Below are 14,820 nucleotides of genomic sequence, written 5' to 3'. Positions count from 1 at the left end.
ATGTAAAAGGGAATTGTGTATGCAATTACCTGGCGACAAATCAGGTGCTGCTGTCACTTATCGCTTACAACCAATTCATTACTGGCTAGTCAAATTTAAGTACATTGAGTCTTTATTGTTTTGTCACAGATAAGAAACACATACTGTTACCGGGATATCTGAAAATTATCTTGACAGATTATTAAATAATTAACCTGAAGCGATGCGTATGAATAGTACTGATTTTACCGCAATGGATACGACAGGCAATTGGCTGAACGACTAAACATAACTTGCTAATTTAATTGTATTATTCTTTTACTGTGCCTTGACGGTAAGTTTTGCTCTCTACCTTTTGAGAGAACATATTAATGATTAAAGTAGATTTCACCAAGTATTTTAGAAATTCATTTTAAGAAATCGTTGTAGCATGCACAGAACACACCATTTTAGAGAAATAATTCAAAACATTTGTTTTAGCAATTCAAGAATTACTAGCTATCACCTTTCCAATGACTCTGTACAAAACATACATATAGAAATTGTCAATAACATTTACATAATAGTAACTTGGTGGGAGTAAAGTCTTCAGGTTAAAGTTTTTGGTCAAGTCAGGTTAAAGTTTTTGGTCAATGTAGTTTTTGCTGAAGTTGAAGTCCAATCAACTTTAAACTTAGTACACATATTCCCTATGATATGATATTTCTAATTTTAATGCCAAATTAGAGGTTTTACCCCCAATTTCATGGTCCACTGAACATAGAAAAAGATAGTGCGAGTGGGGCATCCGTGTACTATGGACACGTTCTTGTTTATAGATTATTTTCAGCAGTGTCCCCGAGATACGGTCTTAAAGTGTTGAAAAAAACTATGATAAAAGGATGCATATTAAGCCTATTGTTGTTAAAAAAAATTTAGGGGCAAGGAATCCCCCCCTCCAAAGTAAAATAATTGTATAAAAAGTTTTGTTTTAAAACGTGATATCCTTTGAGGTCAGCCAAACCCCAATTCAACAACAAGGAGTGTTTCCATAGATCGCACAAGGTATTCAACTTGATAAATCAAAATTTAAAAAAAAAATGTTCTTCGTTATAAATTTTGATATTTCAAGAAACTTTTGTATTTTATCACTATAATCAAACCTGGCCAGGAAAATATCAGCATTATTTTCATAAGCCGGATTGAAAGTTTAAATTTTTGTGTCATTTTTCTTTTTTTTTAAATTTCATTTATTTTAGCTTTCTTTCAAAGTTTCTTACGCCGAGTTTATTTTCTTTTAGCGGGTTTGATCTTTTTATTATGTTCAATAAGTAATAGTAAAATTCATTTCCATAATAATCTTGTTTTCGTTTACTAATATATATATATATATGAATTCCTAAATGACACTTGGAAATAAATTTTGAACAATGAATTTGTCACCATTTCGCTTTTGTCGTCTGCCCAACTTAGTTTGGTCCTAAAAAGGAAACGAAATACTTGCCACTGAACGTTAAACAAACGGCAAATATCCACCAATCCATCTGCAATTGCGCTATCCTCTGTTACATACCCGTCATTTTGTCACATGCTTGGTACTATTCTTTGAACAAATTTCGTGTTGTAAGCCAATTTTGTCCTACATTTAAATTGTTCTCGTCCAGTATTACATTCCTTGAACAGGTTTAAAGATAAAACTAAATCCTATAAAATTAATTTGGTGCATTTGTTCTCTGAAACGCGTTAGTGGAAATTTGAGCGTGTCAACTCCCTCGTGTAGTAGTGGTTTCGGTTTGTTTAAACACACAAAAAATAGTCCAGTCGATTTGTGAAACAATTGGTCTATGTTGGTAGTCAGTTATTGTTTCATTTTACATATTTTACAATCGGTGACATCAAATAAACTTGTATTCACATAGTTGTTTTCTTCTGAAAAGAGCGTTTTTGTTTTTATATGAGGTGTTATAAATGGTCCCTCAATATATCTAAACGCCTGCATGGTATACTAAGCCATACGTTTTTATTGGTTTGATGGCAGTAAATTCAAAATCGTGTTTCGAATAATGATATATTTTTTTATGCAAACGGAAGGATTTTAGAATCCGTAGTATCAATGTCTCGTTGTTCTATCTCTGTCGACGATAGGTTACTGTCTGCATGTTGTACTAAGCCATACGTTACTATTCGTCTCTGGTTTGTAAGTTTTTAAACGAAATTTAAATAATGATATTTATATGCAAACTGATGGATCTAAAATGTAAATGATTTATATAAAAAAATAACGAATACGGGGCGGGGGTATGACACGAAGTCAGCCAGACAACCCGAATTATAAACCCTAGTCTCCTTACTTGTCCGAAATTAAGCTTGTCAGATAAATAAAAATAGAGCTTTGGTTTAGGACTAGAGTTGAAAAGTAGCATTTGCTAACAATCCATTCCAAATAGTAAGACGTATATTTCTGAGCGTATAATGCACAAATAGGGTTGTTATGTACTCTTAAACTTAGTAAGATGGTATGGTTTCCATGCACCTACCTGTTATAACAGATATGATCGACGTGCACTACAGCGGAATTACGTCTTCAGTTGTTATAGTACACACAAGAATTAATTGGGCTAATTTGGTCTCTGCTGCATAGTTTATTTCATTGGCAATCATAGCCCACATCTTTTTATTCAAGAAAAGTCGTAAATCTTGAATATTCTGTAACCAATTTATGAAGCTTGATTGAGACGTAGATTCATTCAGATACCGATTGCTATCTTTTCTTCTATTTCACAAGTGAACCGCTGAAGTCAGGGATACGGGATATGGCAGTTATATATATTCTCAGTTTGTATATTATTCGAAGCATTATCGAACTATGTCCCCTTTGCATTAAATATCTAAATGAGATAACATAGGGATAACTTGAAGTGTATACATGTACATGTAAAAAAAACCAACAGCAATATTTGACGAAGAGGATATTGATGGAATTGTAACGTCCAGTGACACATATTACAGGTATTAATAGAACCGTTCTTTTTATTAGTATTAATTTATCGTAGAACATGTAGAAAAATTTGTCCGTTCGGAACAAATCTTAACTTAAGTAGCTTTATGCATACGGGCCCTGAATTTAAATCAGATTGGTTCTGGAGGTTTCTCTCTTGTATTCAAAATACATATTTTAAATTGTGACTATCTATAGTTCCGTAACTTTCTATCTGTATAAACCAACGATCGACAAGTGCGTGCATTTTTGTGAAATAAATATTTATATGTTTCAAAATGTCCATAATTATTGACAACGAGTACATAATTACATTTTCAAAATTTTACCAATTGAATATACCTAAATAAACTGTTACTTCATCAAATCTTTGGTTGGAATTATTTAGATTTTCTTAAATATCATTCATTACACCAGAAATGTCATTCATAAACAAGTGGTAGTAAAATTGACTACTCGTATGAGTTTAGTAATGTATAGTGTATCACTGTCGGACTCAAGACACAAAAAAATGTACACATGATGTATATTATACCTGAATTTTTTTTAGATATAAAGTTCCAAATTACCGGCCGTGTACACTGATCTATACGCTACGCAGTAAAGCGATGCATGATATATATATGGAAGTTTTTAACGACTTTGACTGGCTATACAGTCCTTGCACGGTCGGCCCTGGCTTGCGCCTTTTTGGGCATTTAAATGCACGAACCTGCATTACGTGTAATACGAGTTTTTAAGCCCGACAGGAAATCGCTTGAATACCTGGAAGTGTCACCTCACAATACCTCTGGCAATAAGTCCTTTAGCCATGCTGAGGGTCAAATTAGGGAATTAAATAAATGTATTATATAAAAGCTGGGACATAATATATTGTATAATAGTCCCAGATAAAAGAGTTATGAACAAATTGGATTATTGAAAACAATTTTACACGGAATTCCGCTAGTTATTATGACTTTAAACTATGAGAGAATCCATAGAAGAAATCGCTCTAAATTAATTCCCCTATATTTACTGGTGTTTCATCAATTTAGTTTAAAAAAAAAGTTTAAAAATAACAGATCATAGTTATCTAAAAAAATTAGACATCCAATCGGCAGACTTTTCCGACTCTTAAACTTTTTTAAACATTGTTCCTTATCAAGTTAAAGAAAAGTTTGCCGATAGGCTATTATTATATCTATGTTATGAACCATATACAAATGTAGATACAGCCGAATCATCACTTTACTATCGAAACTTTATGTATATCAAAATTGGCCGACGGGTGTACGGCGACGGACGAAAACTAATAAATGAGGGAGAAAGAAAAATCTTTATAACGTGTCCATGGGACACAAATGACAGGGCAAAGATGCTTATAAATATAAGGCACATTCATAAATTTTCTATTTATAAATGAACACAACTCGAAAATGGAGAAGGTGACCCACCAGTGCAGACAGAGTTGCCAGAGATATACATGATATATAAAACCCATGGGTTTAAGACCCTTTTAATTGTGTGCTCACGAAAAGAGCACCTGGTATATCAATTCTCGGTATTTTATTACTAGTCGTCGGCTTTGTTGCTATCAATAACATGTATTCATGATGACTGTTTTTGTCCGCTTAATATCTTCCACGAACTTTTCAATACTGGTGTTTCCTTTTTCTAGAGAGGTCATCTAAACGCTATTGAGAGGCAATCGAATGTAATTTTTCATGTAATGAGTTATTTAAAATAAATGCTCTTTTGCTGGTCAACTGGTCAAGGTAAATAAGGGGAAGGTTAACTTGATACCTAAATATTAAAGGTTCATGTGCCCATCGCAATTCGGGAACATATTTATACTCCTTTCTAAATATGTTAGTCATTTTGAAAAGTAAGTTTTGATGTCAGATAATGAAAGTCACTTTAAAATTTACTCATATTTTTTTTATGTTTGTGCCCCGTCGCAACGGAGGAGGCATTAAGTTTAACCTTTGTTCGTCCGTACGTACGTTCCAAAATATGTTTCCGTTCTCTAACTTTATTTTGCCTCCACCAAATATTATGAAATTTATACACAATGCTTATTACCATCAAATACAGATCAAGTTCGAATTTGCGTGGCCTCACTTTCACCGTTCTTAAGTATTGTCCCTTTATAATAAATCGAAAAATTGCTAAATTTACCGTTCCCGCGCTCTAACTTTAGTTTGCCTCAACCAAAGTTATGACAAACACATATCAAGTTTGAATTTAGGTGGTTTCAACTAACCTGGCCTCGTAATGTATGTTTGATGTTTGTGTCTTGGGTTGCTGTCAATGAAGTGTACCCATCATCGCCTTTTAATCATATCTACAATTATTACGTTCCAAAATAAGTTTCCGTTCTCTAACTTTATTTTGCCTCCACCAAATATTATGAAATGTATACACAATGCTTATTACCATCAAACACAGATCAAGTTCGAATTTGCGTGGCTTCACTTTCACCGTTGATAAGTATTGTCCCTTAAAAGTTTATAATAAATCGAAAAATTGCTAAATTTACCGTTCCCGCACTCTAACTTTAGTTTGCCTCAACCAAAGTTATGACAAACACATATCAAGTTTGAATTTAGGTGGTTTCAACTAACCTGGCCTCGTTATGTATGTTTGATGTTTGTGTCTTGGGTTGCTGTCAATGAAGTGTACCCATCATCGCCTTTTAATCATATCTACAATTATTACGTTCCTGTAAAATCCAATCTTGTGCCTCAGCTGCAGAAAAATCACGTACACTACCATCACGTCTCATATATACGTGACCATTACTGTAGTGTTCTAGGGTTCTAATTAAAGCCAATGTTCATATAAGTTCTTTATTTCTTTATTCTAATCACATTACATACTTCCCAGGGGAAGGTAGAAAGCTGAAATTAATAAAATGTTCCTATTACAATATGTCTTAGTATAATAAACAAAAATACACAAATTGCATGAAGGTAAGTATCAGGTAAGTACACATGCACTAACAGTATATGAAAACACACACCTAAATCAATCAATCAGCCAAAAGTTCACACATCTAAATCCTAGTTAAACACTTGCAAAGTGTCCTATATAACCTGTGCCTATAAATATGTTACATGCTTATATATGCATGCCTACACCATGACAAGAAACTTGCATAAGCATTCCTAATGTGTAAAATACATAACCAACCAACAATTCCTAGTGTGTAAGTTTGCCTATTACATGTACATGTAAGAAAAGATAATAGTTCATAACCTAGACAGAGAATTTTACCTTTTGTGTGTAATAAATTAAATGCAAAACACCTAAAAAATATATATGTCTACGAAGGTAAGTATCTATAATACTTTTATATAGGTTTACAAAGTGTGTATTGCCTGGACCAAGTCAGATATTCATTTTGTATGAACCAAAAATATAACCCTTATTTACAGGTTGAAAACACAAAAATATATACCTGGCACTATTTGTGCATACTACTAAATACATAATAAAAATATAATCAGGCAGGGAAAATAAACTTACTCTGTGGGGGACTTCTATTATTCTAATTTTGTTTGGATTGAATTGAAAACGTGTACCATGGCTGAATTTTGAGAGCTATATTCGAAAGGGGATGGGAACTACTCCGAAATGCGTTTACTCTAAACCTGTACAAAGAAGGATAACTCAATACCAAAAAAGTGAAACACTACATTCCCCGCCTGATTTTGACATAACAAAATCACTACATTTAAAAGAAACAAATAAATTCGAACAAGAATTTCTACAATTGTCTGATAATAAATGATATCAACGTCCTTATAATTGTTCATTCATTCACAAACCAATTCTAATCAGAAAATAAGTACACAAGTTTAGAAATAGGACGAATGTAAGGTGCTGGTTCACCATTCTTGATGACACGCACTAATGCTTTACGAACCAAACCATCTGAACTCGGATAAACTTCGACTATAGTTCCTGTTAACCACTGATTCCTATGCAGAGTATCATCAATCATGAGCACAATATCATCCTTACATAGATTGCGGCTTTCAATTTCCCACTTTTTCCTGAGTTGAAGATTGTGTAAGTATTCAGTTTTCCACCTTTTCCAAAACTGATTGGCTAATACTTGTACTTGTTTCCATTGAGCTTTATAAGTGTCTTTAAGTGATAAATCCGGAATATATTCCGTATCATGGTCTGTTTTGTGAGTGAGAAGGACATTTGGCGATAACACATGAGGTGACTCTGGATCACTAGATACTACAGTTATAGGTCTGTTGTTCACAATACAACATACTTCCGCCATTAAAGTGCATGGAATTTCATGTGTAAGTTGTTTACCTTTTTATATCATACGCTCCCAAGCACCGCTCATATTGGAGGCGTGTGGTGGGTTAAATTTCCATATGGTTCCATTGTTTTGGAGATAGTCTTTAATTGGTTGGTCTTCAACATTGAAACTTGTAATGTCTAGTTCATTTATAGCTCCAATGAAATTTGTGCCTTGATCTGATCTGAATTCCTTGACTGGTCCTCGAAGAGCTGTAAACCTGCGCAATGCATTGATAAAGGAAGATGAAGTCATCTCCTCAACCACTTCTATGTGTATTTCTCGAGTTACTAGACAGGAAAACATAATCGCCCATCGCTTTGTGTTTGCTGAACCTCCACGTGTGCGTCTTGTTAAGATGGACCAAGGATCAAAAGTGTCCACGCCCGCATAGGTAAATGGAGGGCTTGGTGTGAGACGGTCAGAAGGAAGATCAGCCATCTTCTGTTGTTCGGCACTTCCTCGCAATTTACGACATTTTATACAGTTGTGTAGTATGGAGTTAATGAGTCGTTTACCTCCAGTCAACCATATTCCTCTTGAACGAATTGCTCCCTCAGTAAAATGTCTTCCCATGTGCTGAACAGCATTGTGACAGTGCTTGACTATTAATGTAGCAATGTAACTTTTACCTGGTATTATGACAGGCATTTTTTCACAACTTTTTATGTCTGAATTTTTAAGTCTTCCTCCTACTCGAAGTAATCCATCGGAGTCTAATACTGGTGAAAGTGCAATTAAACTACTGTTCTTTTGTAAAGGTTTTCTTTGCTTCAAGCAGTCAATCTCATTATAGTATGTGTCTTGTTGTACTTCCTTTATGATAAACTTCTCAGTCTCCTTCATGAAGGTGACGCAAGACTTACTGTTCTTTTCATCAGTCTCATCTTTGTGCCACATTGAAGCTTTTCGTTTAAGAAATGCGATACCTCTGACAAGACTTGTCCATGTTGAAAAATGTTCAAATAAACTTATGTCTAGACCTGATGACTTAACAAATGTCTTTTTTACTTCCACTAATGGTCGGACTTCTTTGTCGACTTCTGGTTCTATGACTTCAAACAGTGTGCTATCTAATAAATTCTGGGACGCAAAAAAGGCATTTGGACCTTTTAACCATTCTGATTGTCTTAAACTGTTAACTTCCAATGGTCTTGTACCATGATCTGCTGGATTATAGCTTGTTGGCACATAATTCCATTGTAATTTTGTAGAAACCTTCAGAATTCGGTCAACTCGATTGCTAACATACACGTAAAATCGCCTAGTCTCATTATATAGATAACCTAGGACCACTTGACTGTCTGTATAAAAGTATGTGGCAGATGAAGGTATCTCAAGAGTCTTCTGAATGAAAGTGGCAAGTTCTGTTGCTAGAACGGCTGCACACAACCCAAGTCTGGGTATGGTGTGACCATGGTTAGGTGCTAATTTTGATTTTCCTAATACGAATCCGAACTGAGAATGTCCATTGTCATTGAATGTGCGAATGTAAGCTACTGAGGCTATAGCATCTTTGGATGCATCTGAAAAGATGTGGAGTTCACATTTTGAACTGTCGCCTAAAGATGTTTCAGTGAAAGATCTTTGGATTTCTAATGTTTCTAAGTCCTTTAATGATTGTTTCCAGATCTGCCAATCATTCATCAAATATTCTGGTAATGGATCATCCCATTCTACACTGGCGTTCTGTAAAGCTTGTCTCATAATTAATCTCCCCCCTAGGATTACAGGCGCTACAAAACCTATAGGGTCAAAAATTCCATTTATGACTGAGAGTACTCCTCTTTTGTGTAAGGTTTCTCATCTGCTGATAGCTGATATGTGAATATGTCTCGAATGACATCCCAGCTTAGGCCTAAACTACGCTGTAAACAAGATTCGTCAGAATCAAAGTCTATTTCTGTAATATTCTTTGCTAAGTCTTTTTTTGGAAAGCTAGAAAGCACTTTGTTACTATTCGATAAGATTTTGTGTAATCTAATATTACCACCTGTCATTAGTCTATCCTGTGTTCTTTTAATAAGACTAGCAATGTCTTTTTCACTGTCGCTAGAAAGAAGTCCATCATCAACATAGAACTGTTCTTTCACATATTTACATACGTCGTCGCACGGTTCTTCTCCTTCGTGATTACAAACCGCCTTTCGTAAACAATAATTTGCAACTGATGGAGACGGAGAGTTTCCGAATACATGGACTCGCATCCTAAATTCTACAAGTGGCATTTCAATGTCATTGTCTTTAAACCAAATAAATCTGAGAAAGTTTCTGTGATTCTCTTGAACTTCAAAGTTAAAAAACATCTGTTCCACATCAGCAATAGCTGCAAACTGTCCTATTCTGAACTTTGATGATACACTAACTAGATTGTTTGTTAAGTCTGGTCCTTTAAGCAGTACGTCATTTAGACAAATCCCATGGTACTTTGCCGACGAATCAAAAACTACCCGTATTTTAGACTGTTTCTTAGCATGGTAGACCCCAAAAATGGGCAAATACCATACTTCTTCTCCATCCTTGATAGAGGGTGCCAATTCTGCATGGTTGTTCTTAAGTATCTTTTCCATGAACTGAAGAAAATCCTCTAACTTTTTCGGGTCCCTTTTTAGACTTCTTCCTAAGTTTTCTGCTCTTTTTCGTGCTTGTTCATAGTTATTACTTAGTGTTGTACCATCTTTGCGAAAAGGCAGAGGTGCACTGAAGTTACCATTTGATTCCTTCCGTACTCCATTTTCCATAATGGTTATAAACTCCTTATCTTCACGGGATAATCCTACTTCATTATCTTCTACAGTCTGTTCAAATATATCACTATAAACAGATTTTTGTTCTAGTTTTGTGTCCTTGACCTTAAAGTTATATTCACAAGGTTTCAAGGTTAATTCCTGATTTGGTAAAACTGATGTTTTGTTGACAGTTATGACATCAGATGTATGCACTAGACCAAGACATGCTTCTCCAATAATAGTCCATCCTAACCGTAGGCGCTGAGCGTATGGTTCATGATCTTTACCAATTATCTGGTCCAAAAAGTGATGACAACTTATCATGTCCCTTCCTATAAGCAGTGAAATATTGGCGTCATGGTCCAATTCAGGGATAAATTCTGCTATTGACTCTAGATGACTATACTGTCTGGCTACAGCAGGTGTAGCTATCTCTTGTTTGGAATTTGGAATGTCATTACACTCTATTAATGATGTGCACTTGAGTTGAGTATTTCTATCGAATGATTCAAGTATGAATCCTGTGGCACGATGCCCAGACTGTGCAGATTTTCCTGAACATGATGACAAGGTATATTGTATAGTATCATAGTGTTCGCTGAAAGTATCAAAAAATTCAGAGGTAGCTAAAGACCTGTTACTTTGGTCATCAATTATCGCATATGTTTTTACACGTTGTTCTGGTTTTCCCTTTGGATATAGGTTTATCAGTAATGTTTTTGCACATGACTTTCCATTAAACTGATTTGCGTCGCCACAAATTTCTGTACATAATGATCCTACTTTCGAGGTATCCTCGTCTATCTTCTTTCGTTCCCCGCCATTATCTAACAATGGTTCCTGACGTTCAATGTGAAACGCTGTGCAATGTGATGAGTTTCCACATTTTTCGCAATTAACCTTTGCTGAACAGTCTTTAGCAAGATGCTTGCCTTTTAAACATTTAAAGCAAATACCATGTTTCTTTATTATCTCCCTTTTTTCTGCAAGGGGTTTGGTAGGAAATGATCGACATTCTACTAATCTATGTTTCCCTTCTTCGTGTACTAGACACTTAAGGTCATTTGAGTTCTGATTTTCTACTTGAGTTTTTTTTGTGTTTAATACTTGTCTATTTAGTGCATTTCTATTTGTTGGATTTATGTGTTAAACTTCTGCTTTTCAGGGTCTTTTCGGTTACTACCTGATTCAGTCTGTTGAAACTTAAAACTTGGGTCGTTCATCTTTACTGCTAAAGAATGAATAAATTCTGCAAATGTTCTAAATGGTGGATACACCACTGAATTGTTGAGTTTGTACTTGCTGGCTTAGTCAATCCATCTAGTCTGCATGAAATATGGCAGTTTTGTTACAATTTCATTCACTCCATATGAAGCGTCAAAGAACGCCAAAACTAATTGATATTTTTCATTCTGTTTAACTGATTCGATTTCAGACAAAAGGTCTGAGAGTTCATGCAATTTATCGTATTCATTGTTTTTAATTTTAGGAAATCTGTCCAAGCGTTCTTTGAGTGAGGCGGCTACACTTTCAGGTTCTCCATACCTCTCATCGAGCCTCTTCCATATTTTCTCTAAGCCTCTAGTTTCATCATGAGCATTTGCGACTCTTAAGCTTGATGCCTGTTTCTTTGATTGCGGGCCCAACCATTTGTTCAACAGATCTAATTCTTCTGAGCTGGTTGCGTCAAGTTCTTTCATAATGTTTTTGAAACTTCTCTTCCAACTACAGTACTTTTCTGGCTTGTCGTCAAATTGTGACATTCTTGACAACATAATGTCTTTTTTCATAATGTATTTTGTGAGGTCAATTATTGTGATGGTACTTGATTTGTATTTGTTTTTTCAGGATCTAACATATAGACTGGAGTTTCTGACACGAGCATAGTCTGTTGTGGTTGAGATGTTTTGATTTCCTTTGGCAGTGTTGTTGAAGGCACAAATTCTGGCACACAAGGGTTTAATTTTGTTTCCTCAACTGGAACACAAACTTCCGGTCTCTGACTGGCAACATAAGATTTTACAATTGCAGAAGTGCATATCTCATTGTCCGGTAATTTCCAGCTTTTATTGCTTATACTGTCACATTTATCTTCTAGTACTTCTTTTACCACACTGAACTCTGCTTCTGCCTCTGCCACTTCTCGTTTATGTTTTTAAACTGTTAAATTTGATTCCAAATCGGACCTTTTCTTCTGCACTTCTAATTCCAGTTTATTTTGTTCTCTTTTTAGCGTTTCTTCTTCTTCAATTATCTTAAGTCTGACCTTTGCGATTTCTGCCTTTGACTTTTTATCTATATAAATGTCTTTGCTGGATCTGTGACTTGTCTTCGTCGAGTGACTTGACTGACTTGACTGACTAGGTTTGCTATATTGTCTTGATTGACTAGTTTCGCTATGATGACTTGCCTGACTATGTTTGGTATGATGACTTGACCTACTAGTTTCGCTATGATGACTTGCCTGACTATGTTTGGTATGATGACTTGACCTACTAGTTTCCCTATGATGACTTGCCTGACTATGTTTGGTATGATGACTTGACCTACTAGTTTCGCTATGACTTGACTCAATTGCATGACTAAGTTGAATCGGTTGACTAGTTTTTCTATCGTGACTGTCCTTGGTCAATTGTTTAAATTCCGCTGTTCTTTCATCAATAAATCTTAGTCTGTATCTAACTTTCTGTTCGGTAGCCTGATACACCACTTTAAATGCATAAAGTTCGTTGACACTATCTGTAGTTCTTTGCATTAGTAAATATTCTCTGAATTCTTTCGATTGTACATGATATTTTTCTAAGCCTTCCAACAGGACCTGTCTCACCTCATTTAAGACTTCCGTATTTTCTTAATATTGCTCTAAGTATTTTAAACTTCCATCTATAACACTCGTTCTGATTTCTGAGAGTACTTTATAATATCTAGAGACGTTTTCTTCAAAAATATCCTTAGCTTTCAGAGTGTATTTCCGTATTCTTCCAGATACCAATGGTTTGTCTGATTCTTCCTGTTTGTCCATGTCGCAGACTTTCTACTGTAGTGTTCTAGGGTTCTAATTAAAGCCAATGTTCATATAAGTTCTTTATTTCTTTATTCTAATCACATTACATACTTCCCAGGGGAAGGTAGAAAGCTGAAATTAATAAAATGTTCCTATTACAATATGTCTTAGTATAATAAACAAAAATACACAAATTGCATGAAGGTAAGTATCAGGTAAGTAAACATACACTAACAGTATATGAAAACCCACACCTAAATCAATCAATCAGCCAAAAGTTCACACATCTAAATCCTAGATAAACACTTGCAAAATGTCCTATATAACCTGTGCCTATAAATATGTTACATGCTTATATATGCATGCCTAAACCATGACTAGAAACTAGCATAAGCATTCCTAATGTGTAAAATACATAACCAAGAATTCCTAGTGTGTAAGTTTGCCTATTACATGTACATGTAAGAAAAGATAATAGTTCATAACCTAGACAGAGAATTTTACCTTTTGTGTGTAATAAATTAAATGCAAAACACCTAAAAAATATATATGTCTACGAAGGTAAGTATCTATAATACTTTTATATAGGTTTACAAAGTGTGTATTGCCTGGACCAAGTCAGATATTCATTTTGTATGAACCAAAAATATAACCCTTATTTACAGGTTGAAAACACAAAAATATATACCTGGCACTATTTGTGCATACTTCAAAATACATAATAAAAATATAATCAGGCAGGGAAAATAAACTTACTCTGTGGGGGACTTCTATTATTCTAATTTTGTTTGGATTGAATTGAAAACGTGTACCATGGCTGAATTTTGAGAGCTATATTCGAAAGGGGATGGGAACTACCCCGAAATGCGTTTACTCTAAACCTGTACAAAGAAGGATAACTCAATCCAAAAAAGTGAAACACTACAATTACTGTCAAACAGTCTGTTCAGTTGTTTTCTCTTGTAGACGGTGATTTTAATTACTTTACAATTGGCTGAAAAGAAAAAGATAAAATGCGGTTATAAAAAAATTACTATATGGCAATATTAATTCAAATAAAATAGATGTGAATTTTGTAAGTTTGCAATACCATAACTCATACGATTTACCTCAATAAATTGTTATATCTTTCAAGTGGTAGATAATATATTTTACGAGAATAAATTTGCAAAATTATTTATAAAGGCATGCGATACAAATGGGACAATAAAAAATCATGAATATAAAAGAAACCGACAAAAGCATTGGTGAAACAAAACAAAAACGACGACAAGACAACCAGTAGCTACATAGAAATACTGAGCAACATGAACCCTATCAAATACCGGATATTATCTCATATGCTTTGGAAGGGTAGACAGATCCTGCTCAACATATGACTTTCGTTCAAGGGACAATTAAAACCAACTGTATAGATAAATTCCGTTCATGTTAGACGTTCTTAATGTATTTTTGTTGTTTAATTATATTTCAGTTCAAACAATTTATAAAATAAAATTATATGTTCAGCAAGTTCAGGTTGATTAGTGTGTAAATCTATGATCACCTGGATTTCGTTTGTTCGGAATCTACGTTCGGGCATATTGAACGCCTGTTTGGCTTTATGGGACAAAAGCTTACACCTTACTGCAGAGTGTGAGGTTCTCCATTTAAGCAGAATTATTTGCTAGATGTCGATAACACAACTGATGTGAATCATGGGTTATTTCAATATATACAACATAGCTTTCTCACAAATACTGTCATTATTTACTCAACACTCAACATTGAAATTGATATACAGAACATGTCTTTTTCCAGTGGCAGAACACACCTCTTCCCTTTT

Source organism: Mytilus californianus, unplaced genomic scaffold (assembly GCF_021869535.1).
Source record: "Mytilus californianus isolate M0D057914Y unplaced genomic scaffold, xbMytCali1.0.p SCAF_3, whole genome shotgun sequence".
Classification (NCBI taxonomy): domain Eukaryota; kingdom Metazoa; phylum Mollusca; class Bivalvia; order Mytilida; family Mytilidae; genus Mytilus; species Mytilus californianus.
This window is presented reverse-complemented; position numbering follows the sequence as displayed.